Source organism: Pseudophryne corroboree, unplaced genomic scaffold, assembly GCF_028390025.1.
Source record: "Pseudophryne corroboree isolate aPseCor3 unplaced genomic scaffold, aPseCor3.hap2 scaffold_237, whole genome shotgun sequence".
In the NCBI taxonomy this organism is placed as follows: domain Eukaryota; kingdom Metazoa; phylum Chordata; class Amphibia; order Anura; family Myobatrachidae; genus Pseudophryne; species Pseudophryne corroboree.
In genome coordinates, this window is record NW_026969024.1 from 16,170 (window position 1) to 29,985 (window position 13,816).

Consider the following 13,816-nt stretch of genomic DNA (forward strand, 5'->3'; position numbering starts at 1 on the left):
TTGATATTTAGATGCGGTCAGGCTTTAACGAAGTGCAAACGAAGTACCAGGGTGATGAGTTTAAGGAGTGAGGAAATTGTAATGCGATTTCTACGGTCCGTTTCTTTCACCTGTTTTTCCGTTTTCCTCTGAGGTAAAAAGACCCACTTGGACGAGGAATTTGATGAGCCGATATACAGACAACAGATGGATTAAAGAAGAAGTTTTGACAACCTTATACACAGATTTTTGATGAACTATGCCATAGATCCCCAGTTTCCCTAGAAATTTTAAAATTACTCTAGCCCAACACTTTTGTAAATCTATGGACATTGACAAAGCTTTTTGCTCGCACCTTATGGGCAAAAGCACAAAGAAGACTGCATTCAACAGACACCAAACAAGACCTCAATCGACGAATGTTCATTAACCTGACATAGAATACCACTGCATTTACCGTAACTATGTATTTTCTTCATCTCTACAACCTTCAGGTAATTACACACATAGTATAGGGAATACAGGCACAGATATCAGCAATCACATATTCCCCCATTCATGTATCATCAACTAAAATGTGCTCCCCATTTTTGTTACAACCAAAATCCGAAAAAAGCTCGGTAAAGTTTGACAGCCCATCCACAGACCCGTACCACGGGATAAGAAGGAATTCAAATGTATACTTCGCAATACCTCAAAGCTTGATTTAAAACACGTACGGCACGATGATACATGACCCCCCAAACATGGATTCATACACACATGCTTCTGCTATCTCACTAGGTCATACCCTTTTCCTACCTTCTCCTCTCCTCCCCTACCCAACCATGTAAATGTATTAACCCCTGACATATATTTTTCTCTTTTTGAAATGTTTTAGGAAGTGGCAGTTATTGTTGACTGCCAAAGGGTGGACTGTCAAAGTCAGAAAAATATCACGATGCACACTGCCATATTTGCACCTCATATGTGTCCCTGCTGCGCATGCGTGCGCTCTACCGTGCGTGCGCATACTCGCTGTTGCGGGCACCCGCAGGCGCACGGTATGCACATTTACGGTAGAGATTGTGTGCGTCTAGCGGGCGACTCTTTCGTTACATATTTTCACCATATAATGCATTTTGTAGATTATGGTCCCTTTGATAGATTCTGAAAGTTTAGTTAATGTAGTATGTTCCTGGACAGAGAGATCCCTCATTGTTTGATACGAAGGGTCAGACAGGAGTAATACAGTGGTGTTTAGTATCCATCGGAAGAGTATTTAATTAGCAATATTCCGGTGTTGGTTTGAAGCGGATCAATCGCTCGTGCGAATAGTTATGGACATAAGAAGTTTATGAACATTTACTGTATTTGCACTTACTTATCCATGCGGCGGGAAACCCAGTTTCCCTCCCACCTGAGCTGTTGGAAATAGTCACAGCCCACCTGTATGAATCAACCTATGACCTTTTGTTATAATGCGAAGACGAATTCCTGTGTCCAATGAACAATGAGATTGTAGGGACCATTGAATTGTATTGTGTGTGGGGCATAAATAGACAGGCCGATCACATCCAGCACTCACTCTTCATCGGTTATCATTGCTGAAAATCGGGAGCTGGATGTCCAGAGGCGCATGCGATCGTTTCCTTTGTGCGTAAGTTTTCTCCGTAATCATATTGTCTTTTCTTGTTATTATGGGCCATATCTTTCTCTCTCTCTCTTCTCTTTCTCTCATTTTCTCTTAAACGTACTTGTATTGTATTTACTGTGTAGTTACCTGGTTAGTTAGTCTATGTTATATTGTAGTGTATGACTTGTATTGTATTAATTCTTTTGCAAGTATAACATTCATAATATATATATTAGGCGTTGGACCCTAAGCACGGTATTTGTGTATTTCTTATAGTGTTAAGTATTCTCAGAGCGTCGGTGACGCTCGAACAGCTTTTGAGTTAATAAGGTTATACAGTGTTGCATTTACACCCTATCTCTACACTAAGGTTTTACAGCAAATTACATTGTTTGTGGTTTAGACATAAAGGTTTAACATTGTGAGCGTCGGCGCCGCTCGTGATCTCCTCGTGGTCTCGAGCGTCCGCTACGCTGATAGCGTAGCATTACGGTAGTCGCTCACCTATAAGTGTGCCCGATACCAACAGCGTATTCTCGTGAGCGTCTGTATCGCTCGAGCAGCCCGCTCCCGATACAGCGTCCGTTACGCTATAGCGAACCATTACGTTAGTCAGCAGCCAATAGCGTGCCTGCCTGTGATCTCTTGGCCGTGAGCGAACGTGACGCTTGAGCGTCTCGACCACGGCTAAGCGATTGTTACGCAACGAGCGTACCCTTACGGTATTCCATACGCAAATAGCGTACAGTGTTCTTAGACCTCACAAAGGGTTTTAAATAAGATAAATATTTAGCTTTATCAAAGCGCACTGTCAGCAGTGTTCATTCCGGGAGTGGACAACTGGGATGCAGACTTCCTCAGCAGACACGACCTACATCCAGGAGAGTGGGGACTCCATCAGGAAGTCTTCGCACAGATTGCAAGTCGGTGGGGACTGTTCCAGATAGACATGATGGCGTCCCGCCTCAACAAAAAGCTACAGAGGTATTGCAACAGGTCAAGAGACCCTCGGGCAGTAGCTGTAGACGCCCTAGTGACACCGTGGGTGTTCCGGTCGGTCTATGTATTTCCTCCTCTACCTCTCATACCCAAGGTGTTGATAATAGTAAGAAAAAGAGGAGTAAGAACAATTCTCATTGTTCCAGATTGGCCGCGAAGGACCTGGTATCCAGATCTGCAGGAAATGCTCACAGAAGATCCGTGGCCACTTCCTCTAAGACAGGACCTGTTGCAACAGGGGCCCTGTCTGTTCCAAGACTTACCGCGGCTGCGTTTGACGGCATGGCGGTTGAACGCCGGATCCTAGCGGAAAAGGGTATTCCAGATGAGGTCATTCCTACGCTAATAAAGGCTAGGAAGGACGTGACATCTAAACATTATCACTGTATATGGCGAAAATATGTTTCTTTGTGTGAGGCCAGGAATGCTCATACGTAAGAATTAGACCTGGGCCACTTCCTTCACTTCCTACAAACTGGAGTGAATTTGGGCCTAAAATTAGGCTCTATTAAGGTTCAGATTTTGGCCTTATCCATTTTCTTTCAAAAGGAATTGGCCTCTCTTCCTGAAGTAAGTACAAACTTTTGTGAAGGGAGTACTGCATATTCAGCCTCCTTTTGTACCTCCGGTGGTCCCTTGGGACCTTAACGTGGTGTTAAGGTTATGGTTTGAACCACTTAAAATGGTGGAGTTTAAATATCTCACTTGGAAGGTGGTCATGTTATTAGCCTTGGCTTCCGCTAGGCGAGTGTCGGAATTAGCAGCTTTATCACATAAAATCCCCTATCTGGTTTTCCATATGGATAGAGCGGAATTGCAGACCCGTCCTCAATTCCTGCTAAAAGTGGACTCATCCTTTCATATGAACCAACCTATTGTGGTGCCTGTGGCTACGCGTGACTTGGAGGATTCCGAGTCCCTTGATGTGGTCAGGGCTTTGAAAATTTACGTGGCCAGAACGGCTAGAGTCAGAAAAACAGAAGCACTGTTTGTCCTGTATGCAGCCAACAAGATTGGCACCCCTGCTTCAAATCAGACTATTGCTCTCTGGATCTGTAACACGATTCAGCAGGCGCATTCTATGGCGGGATTGCCGTTGCCTAATTCAGTCAAGGCCCATTCCACTAGGAAGGTGGGCTCTTCTTGGGCAGCTGCCCGGGGGTCTCGGCACTACAGCTGTGCCGAGCTGCTACTTGGTCGGGTTCAAACACCTTTGCAAAGTTCTATAAGTTTGATACCCTGGCTGAGGAGGACCTCCTGTTTGCTCAATCGGTGCTGCAGAGTCATCCGCAGGAGCCCGTTTGGGAGCTTTGGTATAATCCCCATGGTCCTTACGGAGTCCCCAGCATCTTTTAGGACGTAAGAGAAAATAAGATTTTAAACCTACCGGTAAATCTTTTTCTCGTAGTCCGTAGAGGATGCTGGGTGCCCGTCCCAAGTGCGGACTACTTCTGCAAGACTTGTATATAGTTATTGCTTACATAAGGGTTATATGTTAGTTTTCATCGGTCTTGGACTGATGCTATGTTGTTTTCATACTGTTAACTGGGTAGTATATCACAAGTTATACGGTGTGATTGGTGTGGCTGGTATGAATCTTGACCTTGGATTAACAAAAATCCTTTCCTCGTACTGTCCGTCTCCTCTGGGCACAGTTTCTCTAACTGAGGTATGGAGGAGGGGCATAGAGGGAGGAGCCAGTGCACACCCAGATCTAAAGTCTTTCTTAAAGTGCCCATGTCTGCTGCGGAGCCCGTCTATCCCCCATGGTCCTTACGGAGTCCCCATCATCCTCTACGGACTACGAGAGAAAAAATTTACCGGTAGGTTTAAAATGTTATTTTTTTCTCTGCAACCCACTGCTAAATTGTGCTTCCTAGCTGTTTTTTATAAAATCACTTAATTAAATCTGGGAGAACAATCTTCATGACAATAGTATCTCCTATGCAAAATAAGTATGATTTGGGATAGGGCTGGGGAGGGCCGTTGCTCAGGCACATCTCTGTCAAGTAAAGGAGATTCAACTGAGGCAGCACAAGGGAACTCTCATCTGGGGACAACAACTGCAGGGAGAACACATATTTTCAGATGAACATGGGGTGGCAGAAGGCTGCCTAATACTGAAGCACCCCCAAACAACAAACCAAATGCAACAACTAGTGCAAGCATTCCTGGGGGATGGCCTGCAGCAGATGGATTTGAATATGGTGATGTCATCCAAGCAGTGGGTCAAAGTTGGCTTCAACCCTCGTCTGCATATGAAAAGAGAAAAGGAGCGTGCAGGGCATGGAGGCCTTTTGTGGTGCTTGGATGACCCCTAGTTCGCATTAAGCACCCCCACCCTCCTTCGGTGTGGGGCTCATGTTGGCCATTCCCCAGCCCCTGAAGCATTCAAGCTGATTTCTTGCAGCAGCTGGGCACTGTAACAGCTCCAGAGCTGCTCTGTAAAGCAAGTAAAAGGGTGTGGGCCCTGCAGCACTACCTGTAGTTTGCATTGTGCATTGGGAGGCACAAAGTAAGCAGACGGGAGGAGAAGTCAGGATAGTGCACAAGGGTATAGAAGGGAGGGGCTCAAGAAAAAAGAAGTGGAACCAGACAGCAAACTAGGCTGGAGAGAGACCTGAGACAAAGAGATCTGAATTACATGAGAGCCGACCAGGGAAAACTCAAATTATGCAGTCAAGTTTCCCACATTTGGGGAAATCGCAGGGGCAGCACACCCAGAGTGCAATGGGTGAGCCTTGCCCTGGGAGAAGCAACTTCATGATCATAGTATCTCACCTGGCAGGTAAGTAGGAGTTGGGCTAGAGCTGGGGAGGGTCGCTGCTCGGGCACCCCCCTGTCAAGTGAAGGAGATCCAACTGAGGCAGCACAAGGGAACTCTCGAAAGAAGAACAAGGCTAGAGGAAGATCTGAGACAAAGAAATCTGACTTTTACCAGAGCTGACCAGAGGAAAGCACAAACACAGTCCCCCACTACCACAAATAATGCAGTCGAGTTTCCCACATTTGGGGAAATCACAGGGGTCAGCATACCCAGAATGCAATGAATGAACCTAACCCTGGGAGAACAATCTTCATGACCATGGTATCTCCTATGCAAAATAAGTATGATTTGGGATAGGGCTGGGGAGGGCCGTTGCTCAGGCACATCTCTGTCAAGTAAGTTGCATTTGATTTGTTGTTTGGGGGTGCTTCAGTATTAGGCAGCCTTCTGCCCTACCATGTTCATCTGAAAATATGTGTTCTCCCTGCAGTTGTTGTCCCCAGATGAGAGTTCCCTTGTGCTGCCTCAGTTGAATCTCCTTTTGGAGAAGACCTCAATAAGATTGTAGCTGATCTGGCTACTGCTAAAACAGCTTGCCTACCTAGTATGACTCCTACCACGCAGAAGGCTAAAAGTACTTTTCTTGGCCCTTTCATCCTCCAGGTAAAGCGTACCCAAGGTCAGGCATACCCAAAGCAAGCTCATGTTTCCAGACCTGCCAAGCCCAGACTGAAGCAATCCTGGGCTGCCCATCAGCCTGCTTCCAAAACGGACAAGCCTGCCGCATGACGGTGCAGGCCTCCCTCTGGGGGATCCCAGGGTGGGGGGCCCGACTTCTAGGTTTGGCAAAGAAAGGTATAATTCTAAGCTAGAGAATTCTGTTTGGAGCTCACCTTGTACTTTGTGAAGAAATAATCAGCATTGTGGCTGAGCAGATACATGTAGTGTGTGGCTGCAAACTGCATGGATCTGCTGCGTTGTAATGCTGATTCTTTTTTTTTGCAAAGTACCAATAGCTTCATATAATGTTCACAATTTTTATGCAGGATCAAATAGCTCAATAGGTAGGGTGTTTGATTAGAATTCAACAGGTTATAGGTTTGAATCCTGGGTATGGTAGTTTGAGATGTGTTATTTAATAAAGTATGTTGTTCTGACTGCCGGCATCCTATCACCTGGGATATCATACTAAATAAATGGAGTTGATAAAAATTTTTTTTTTTTTTTTAACTAGGGACAATTTCCAGATACTTCTCTTTATAACTGAGATTGCCCCCTGGAACTTCACATCAGTTGACAACTATGCATGAGTGGGCAGTGCTTGCCCTGGATCTGTCCACCCATTTATGTGCCGCCATAAAATAAAGCATGACTAACAGTTATCCAGGGCGTACACTACACAATTATCTGTCAGGCTATCTATCCAGTCTGGATGGATGGAATGAAAATCTGGTAATGTATAGGAGCAAATGTCAATTAACCATTTGCTCCCAAACACTAGAAAAGTGGTCAAAAATGGTCATTACACAAATTGGTTAAACCCAAAATTTAACCAATTTGTTTAGGGGACCATTTTTGTCCATTTTTTAGTGTTTGAGAGTAAATCGTTGATGGTCATTTGCTCACATAGATAACCGGATTTCTATTCCAACCAGCCAGTGTTGGAGAGATGGTCTGCCAGATTACATAATGCATACCAGAGCCATAACTAGACTTTTTGGTGCCCTGTGACAGAGAATTATATGCCCTCCCCCCCATTTTTGCAATATGGACAAAAGGCGCATGCCTTGTGGGGAAGGGGCATAACAAGATTGGTCTCAGAGAAAGCACATGAGATATGAAGATAAATCTAGTATACTTGACACTCAATGGTTTGTGGTATTGCAGGGGTGCCCTCCTTAAATGCATATACAGTCACACATGGCATGTTTGTGTAAATGGCATATCAGCAGTCAGCACTAACTGGTGACATGCCATTTGTACAAGTAAGCCATGTGTGACTAATATATAAACATACTTTATTAAATAACACCTCAAACTATCATACCCAGGATTCAAACCTATAACCTGTTAAATTCTAATCAAACACCCTACCCATTGAGCTACTTGATCCTGCATCTATTCTAACCTCCAAAAACAGATTCAGTTGCATTTTCCAGCGTGTTTTGTTTGCGCCTTTGCAAATGTCTTACATCGACAAACTTATTTAGTACTATTTTGCAAATAGGGTTACATTGTCGCAACATTGTGTTCCCTAATTGCTTGATTTTTTTAAATGCAAAAATTGATAAAGACACCTGATAATTGCTCTGTGGAGTCTTCTTTTGTGTCTACTTCTTATCTACATTTAATTCCCTACCTATAATCAAGGCATTTTTAAATGCTGGGTGCTGCCAGGACGTGAGGCCTACCTAGTCTTTAGATCTGAATTTGAATGTACTTGTGAACTAACTTAATTTCCTACTTCTAAACTCATTCCTAAATTCACTACTTACATTAATCCTGTAGTTGGGCATTTTGAGCCTTCAATTGTGGGCATTGTTTTGTGTCCAGACCAGCAGCTGGTGGTGTGCATTTGCTGGAAAGGCATCGAAGACCTCCGATATGCTGCATCTCCTGATGTGTGTCTGCCTCAAGTGGCTGTCAGCAAATGCATGCTAGACACCCCATTCCAAGCTGATTGTGACATCACGGAACATGCATCATAGAACAGGCATGCTAAAACATGGGTCTTCAACCTGCGACCCTCCAGCTGCTGTGGAACTACACATCCCAGCATGCCCTGCCTCAGTTTTAGCATACCTTATAGCAAAACTGTGGCAGGGCGTGCTGGGATGTGTAGTTTCACAGCAGCTGGAGGGCCACAGGATGAAGACCCATGTGCTAGAGCCAAGCCGCAGGTACATTGAATGCTAGCAAGCTGAATATTTAAATCCTTTTTGTTCCGCAGCATTCCAATGCGGAAGATTCCATGGAACCAGAGATCCTTCCATTGAGAAGGACATGCTGCCTGGATGACTACACTGTGCAAATTAAATCACGGAGCCAGTTGGTTTGTGGGTGGCTCTGGTGACTGGGTGGTTGGGTGGGTGGTGTGTCGGAGGTGGAGCACATGCAAATGATTGTGTATCATCCAGCTAGTGAGAGTGAAAACTCATGCAGGAGTGTGCCTGCTTGTCAGTGGGTTATGCACCTTGCCAGACGTTAAATCTACATAGAGCAGCTGGAGGGGACAAGAGCATGTTTGCAAAATATAGATAGAAGAGCATATATGCTGGCGCATTCTCCATGATTGTGTCAGCTTATGTTTTGGTGCACTGCACTTTCCTCCACTAAGTTTTAGCCATTTTTGTTAAGCTCAAGTGTAGTTGCTTCTCGGCCTTTTGGCTGTGATCTTGTATTGTGGTTGAAGGGTCTGCTGGAGGGAGGGATTGCTTTCTTCATTGGCGAAAGACCAAAGATATTCCAGGATGGAAGGCTTGGGAACACTATCTGTTTTTCAGTTGTGGAAGAGCACAGAGGTCGGATTGGACTACATTCTATAGTAAAGGATGTCTTTCTATTTATTAAACCTCCCCTTATATGTGTCAGTCTTTCAATAAAGCTTCGGGCTTGTGATTCCCTCACCCTCTTACACTCCACACCCATAGCCTTATTAACTGTTGTATTATTGTACAGTTTAAATGTATAGTGCAGTTCATGATTTATAGTGTAGGCTGGCCTGTGCTGTAGTTCTTGAACTGTACTATACCATCAGCATTTCTATTGTGTTTTGGCTGTGCCGCAACGCGGTACTTATGTGTGTAATGTTTATGTATGTTTTTTTGCTTCTTTATGTGCATCGGTCCTACAAGTAATGAAAGCTCTTCTCCCATCTCCCTTTTCTGAAAAGCCATTTAATATATGGTTCCCAGATAGGGGACATATCAGATATTGGATTTCAAAAGCATCAAATATCATACCACTTTTATTGCCATCAAAGATAAACATTGATTGTTTTCAGATATTGGCTTGAAAAAGCAGTCTTTATTGACATAAAAAAAAAACATACATAAACATTGCACACATAAATACAGTGTTGCAGCACAGCCAAAACACAATACAAATGCTGACGGTATAGTACAGTTCAAGAACTACAGCACAGGCCAGTCTACACTATAAATCATGAACTGCACTATACATTTAAAGTATACAATAATACAACAGTTAATAAGGCTATGGGTGTGGAGTGTAAGAGGGTGAGGGATTCACAAAACCGAAGCTTTATTGTAACACAGACACATATAAGGGGAGGGTCAATAAATAGAAAGATATCCTTTACTATAGAATGTAGTCCAATCCGACCTCTGTGCTCTTCCACAACTGAAAAACAGATAGTGTTCCCAAGCCTTCCATCCTGGAATATCTTTGGTCTTTCGCCAATGAAGAAAACAATCCCTCCCTCCAGCAGACCCTTCAACCACGATACAAGATCACAGCCAAAAGGCCGAGAAGCAACTACACTTGAGCTTAACAAAAATGGCTAAAACTTAGTGGAGGAAAGTGCAGTGCACCAAAACATAAGCTGACACAATCATGGAGAATGCGCCAGCATATATGCTCTTCTATCTATATTTTGCAAACCTGCTCTTGTCCCCTCCAGCTGCTCTATGTAGATTTAACGTCTGGCAAGGTGCATAACCCACTGACAAGCAGGAACACTCCTGCATGAGTTTTCTCTCTCACTAGCTGGATGATACACAATCATTTGCATGCGCTCCACTTCCGACACACCACCCACCCAACCACCCAGTCACCAGAGCCACCCACAAGCCAACTGGCTCCGTGATTTAATTTGCACAGTGTAGTCATCCAGGCAGCATGTCCTTCTCAATGGAAGGATCTCTGGTTCCATGGAATCTTCCGCATTGGAATGCTGCGGAACAAAAAGGATTTAAATATTCAGCTTGCTAGCATTCAATGTACCTGCGGCTTGGCTCTAGCACATGGGTCTTTATCCTGTGGCCCTCCAGCTGCTGTGAAACTACACATCCCAGCATGCCCTGCCACAGTTTTGCTATTAAGGTATGCTAAAACTGAGGCAGGGCATGCTGGGATGTGTAGTTCCACAGCAGCTGGAGGGTCGCAGGTTGAAGACCCATGTTTTAGCATGCCTGTTCTATGATGCATGTTCCATGATGTCACAATCAGCTTGGAATGGGGTGTCTAGCAGGCATTTGCTGACAGCCACTTGAGGGAGACACACATCAGGAGATGCAGCATATCGGAGGTCTTCGATGCCTTTCCAGCAAATGCACACCACCTGCTGCTGGTCTGGACACAAAACAATGCCCACAATCGAAGTCCCAAAATGCCCAACTACAGGATTCATGTAAGTAGTGAATTTAGGAATGAATTTAGAAGTAGGAAATTAAGTTAGTTCACAAGTACATTCAAATTCAGATCTAAAGACTAAACACAAAACACAAAATAAGACTCCACAGAGCAATTATCAGGTGTCTTTATCAATTGTTGCATTTAAAAAATCAAGCAATTAGGGAACACAATGTTGCGACAATGTAACCCTATTTGCAAAATAGTACTAAATAAGTTTGTCGATGTAAGACATTTGCAAAGGCGCAAACAAAACACGCTGGAAAATGCAACTGAATCTGTTTTTGGAGGTTAGAAAAGATGCAGGATCAAGTAGCTCCATGGGTAGGGTGTTTGATTAGAATTCAACAGGTTATAGGTTTGAATCCTGGGTATGATAGTTTGAGGTGTTATTTAATAAAGCATGTTTATATATTAGTCACACATGGCTTACTTGTACAAATGGCATGTCACCAGTTAGTGCTGACTGCTGATATGCCATTTGCACTAAAACAAATTAAAATGGTAAAAGTTATTGTACTTTAAGTAAAAATAAAAGCTAAAATATCAATCCCAGTTTTGGATTACTTTAATGAACAAAAAAAAAATGCATATAGCAAAGGATAGTTTCAATCTGCCTACCTCTGGGTTATGGGCCCAGCATGCTTCCATTGCAGTACTCTGCTGCACATGTAAGTGCAAGAGATCCTGAAGCACTCACTCATCATGCGAAAGTACCAATGTGTTTCTGCATTGGTTGCTGGAAGAAACATCTTACAAAAACTCTCCAGATTATTGACTTTTTAAAGTTTTTCTAGGAAACGTTCTAGATGAATGCTTATTAATCTTTGTCAGTATGTACTTTTTGCAAAGTGTCTCTGTGGCGCAATCGGTTAGTGTGTTCAGCTATTAATCAAAAGGTTGGTGGTTCAATCCCACCCAGGGACGTAATTGACCTTGTAATCAGATTTTGGTGATCTTTAAGTAGACAAGTCAAAATTGCAAACCCCCTCTTATGGTGTAGGGTACCTGGCCTTCTCTGATGTAATCAGAGTTAGATTTGATTAAGTGATTTTATAAAAAAAACAGCTAGGAAGCACAATTTAGCAGTGGGTTGCAGAGAAAAAGAAAAATGCTGGCAGAAAAATCCAATTGAGTGATTAAACAGCTCTTCATTTTCTGGGTTTATTTTTATGATAACAAATTTGTTCTCTGAAAAGTGTCCACAAAGCCAAGTATCTGATTAACATCTTTGTAGGGATGTTTTTTCACCTATTACTAAATTAAACTTGCTTCATTGGAAAGGCAGCAAGATGCATCCTCATTTCAATATCTACGGAAATAATACAGGTTGACACCAGGAAACATTAACGCCACTGCATCTTTGTTGTTTTCTCATGTGGAAGTCTGTTTAATGTGAAAACAAGGTGATATCTAATTAGCACACAGGTAAGGAATTAAGAAAATCTTTATTTAAGGGTGAAGATGTTTCTCACAAAATCGTTGCCCCAATGCATCATTGAAATTCAAGCTGGAAAGATGATTTTAATATATCACTTGTACATTTTGTATTGCTCTTCTGGTGACAATGTAGTTTGTTTTTGTCAATTACCATTTTAATAATCGGGTAAAGAAAATTAATTGGATTTTTGAAAGAAAACAATACTGTCAATATACTATTAAAACAAATTAAAATGGTAAAAGTTATTGTACTTTAAGTAAAAATAAAAGAGCAAAAATATCAATCCCAGTTTTGGATTAATTTAATTAACAAAAAAAAATGCATATAGCAGAGGATAGTTTCAATCTGCCTACCTCTGGGTTATGGACCCAGCATGCTTCCATTACAGTACTCTGCTGCACATGTAAGTGCAAGAGATCCTGAAGCACTCACTCATCATGGGAAAGTACCAATGTGTTTCTTCATTGGTTGATGGAAGAAACATCTTACAAAAACTCTCCACATTATTGACTTTTTAAAATGTTTCTAGGAATCGTTCTAGATGAATGCTTATTAGCCTTTGTCAGTATGTACTTTTGCAAAGTGTCGCTGTGGCGCAATCAGTTAGTGTGTAAGGCTATTAACCAAAAGGTTGGTGGTTCAATCCCACCCAGGGACTTAATTGACCTTGTTATCAGATTTTGGTGATCTTTAAGTAGACAAGTCAAAATTTCAAACCCCCTGTTATGGTGTAGGGTACCTGGCCTTCTCTGATGTAATCAGAGTTAGATTTGATTCAGTGATTTTATAAAAACAGCTAGGAAGCACAATTTAGCAGTGGGTTGCAGAGAAAAAGAAATATGCTGGCAGAAAAATCCAATTGAGTGATTAAACAGCTCTTCATTTTCTGGCTTTATTTTTATGCTAACTAATTTGTTCTCTGAAAAGTGTCCACAAAGCCAAGTATCTGATTAACATATTTGTAGGGATGGTTTTTCACCTATTACTAAATTAAACTTGCTTCATTGGAAAGGCAGCAAGATGCATCCTCATTTCAATATCTACTGAAATAATACAGGTTGACACCAGGAAACATTAACGCCACTGCATCCTTGCTGCTTTCTCATGTGGAAGTCTGTTTAATGTGAAAACAAGGTGATATCTAATTAGCACACAGGTAAGGAATTAAGAAAATCTTTATTTAAGGGTGAAGATGTTTCTCACAAAATCGTTGCCCCAATGCATCATTGAAATTCAAGCTGGAAAGATGATTTTAATATATCACTTGTACATTTTGTATTGCTCTTCTGGTGACAATGTAGTTTGTTTTTGTCAATTACCATTTTAATAATAGGGTAAAGAAAATTAAGTGGATTTTTGAAAGAAAACAATACTGTCAATATACTATTAAAACAAATTAAAATGGTAAAAGTTATTGTACTTTAAGTAAAAATAAAAGCTAAAATATCAATCCCAGTTTTGGATTACTTTAATGAACAAAAAAAAAATGCATATAGCAAAGGATAGTTTCAATCTGCCTACCTCTGGGTTATGGGCCCAGCATGCTTCCATTGCAGTACTCTGCTGCACATGTAAGTGCAAGAGATCCTGAAGCACTCACTCATCATGCGAAAGTACCAATGTGTTTCTTCATTGGTTGCTG

General features: G+C 42.3%; 2 non-coding genes across 2 annotated transcripts; both read right to left on the reverse strand.

The window, feature by feature from the left end:
• Positions 1-5,226: 5,226 nt before the first annotated feature.
• LOC135010808 (U1 spliceosomal RNA) lies at positions 5,227-5,389 on the reverse strand. Its single transcript, XR_010210095.1, has one exon. It is a non-coding gene; the product is annotated as a U1 spliceosomal RNA (small nuclear RNA).
• A 152-nt stretch (positions 5,390-5,541) lies between these two features.
• Positions 5,542-5,705, reverse strand: LOC135010603 (U1 spliceosomal RNA). Its single transcript, XR_010209899.1, has one exon. It is a non-coding gene; the product is annotated as a U1 spliceosomal RNA (small nuclear RNA).
• Between the last annotated feature and the right edge of the window lie 8,111 nt (positions 5,706-13,816).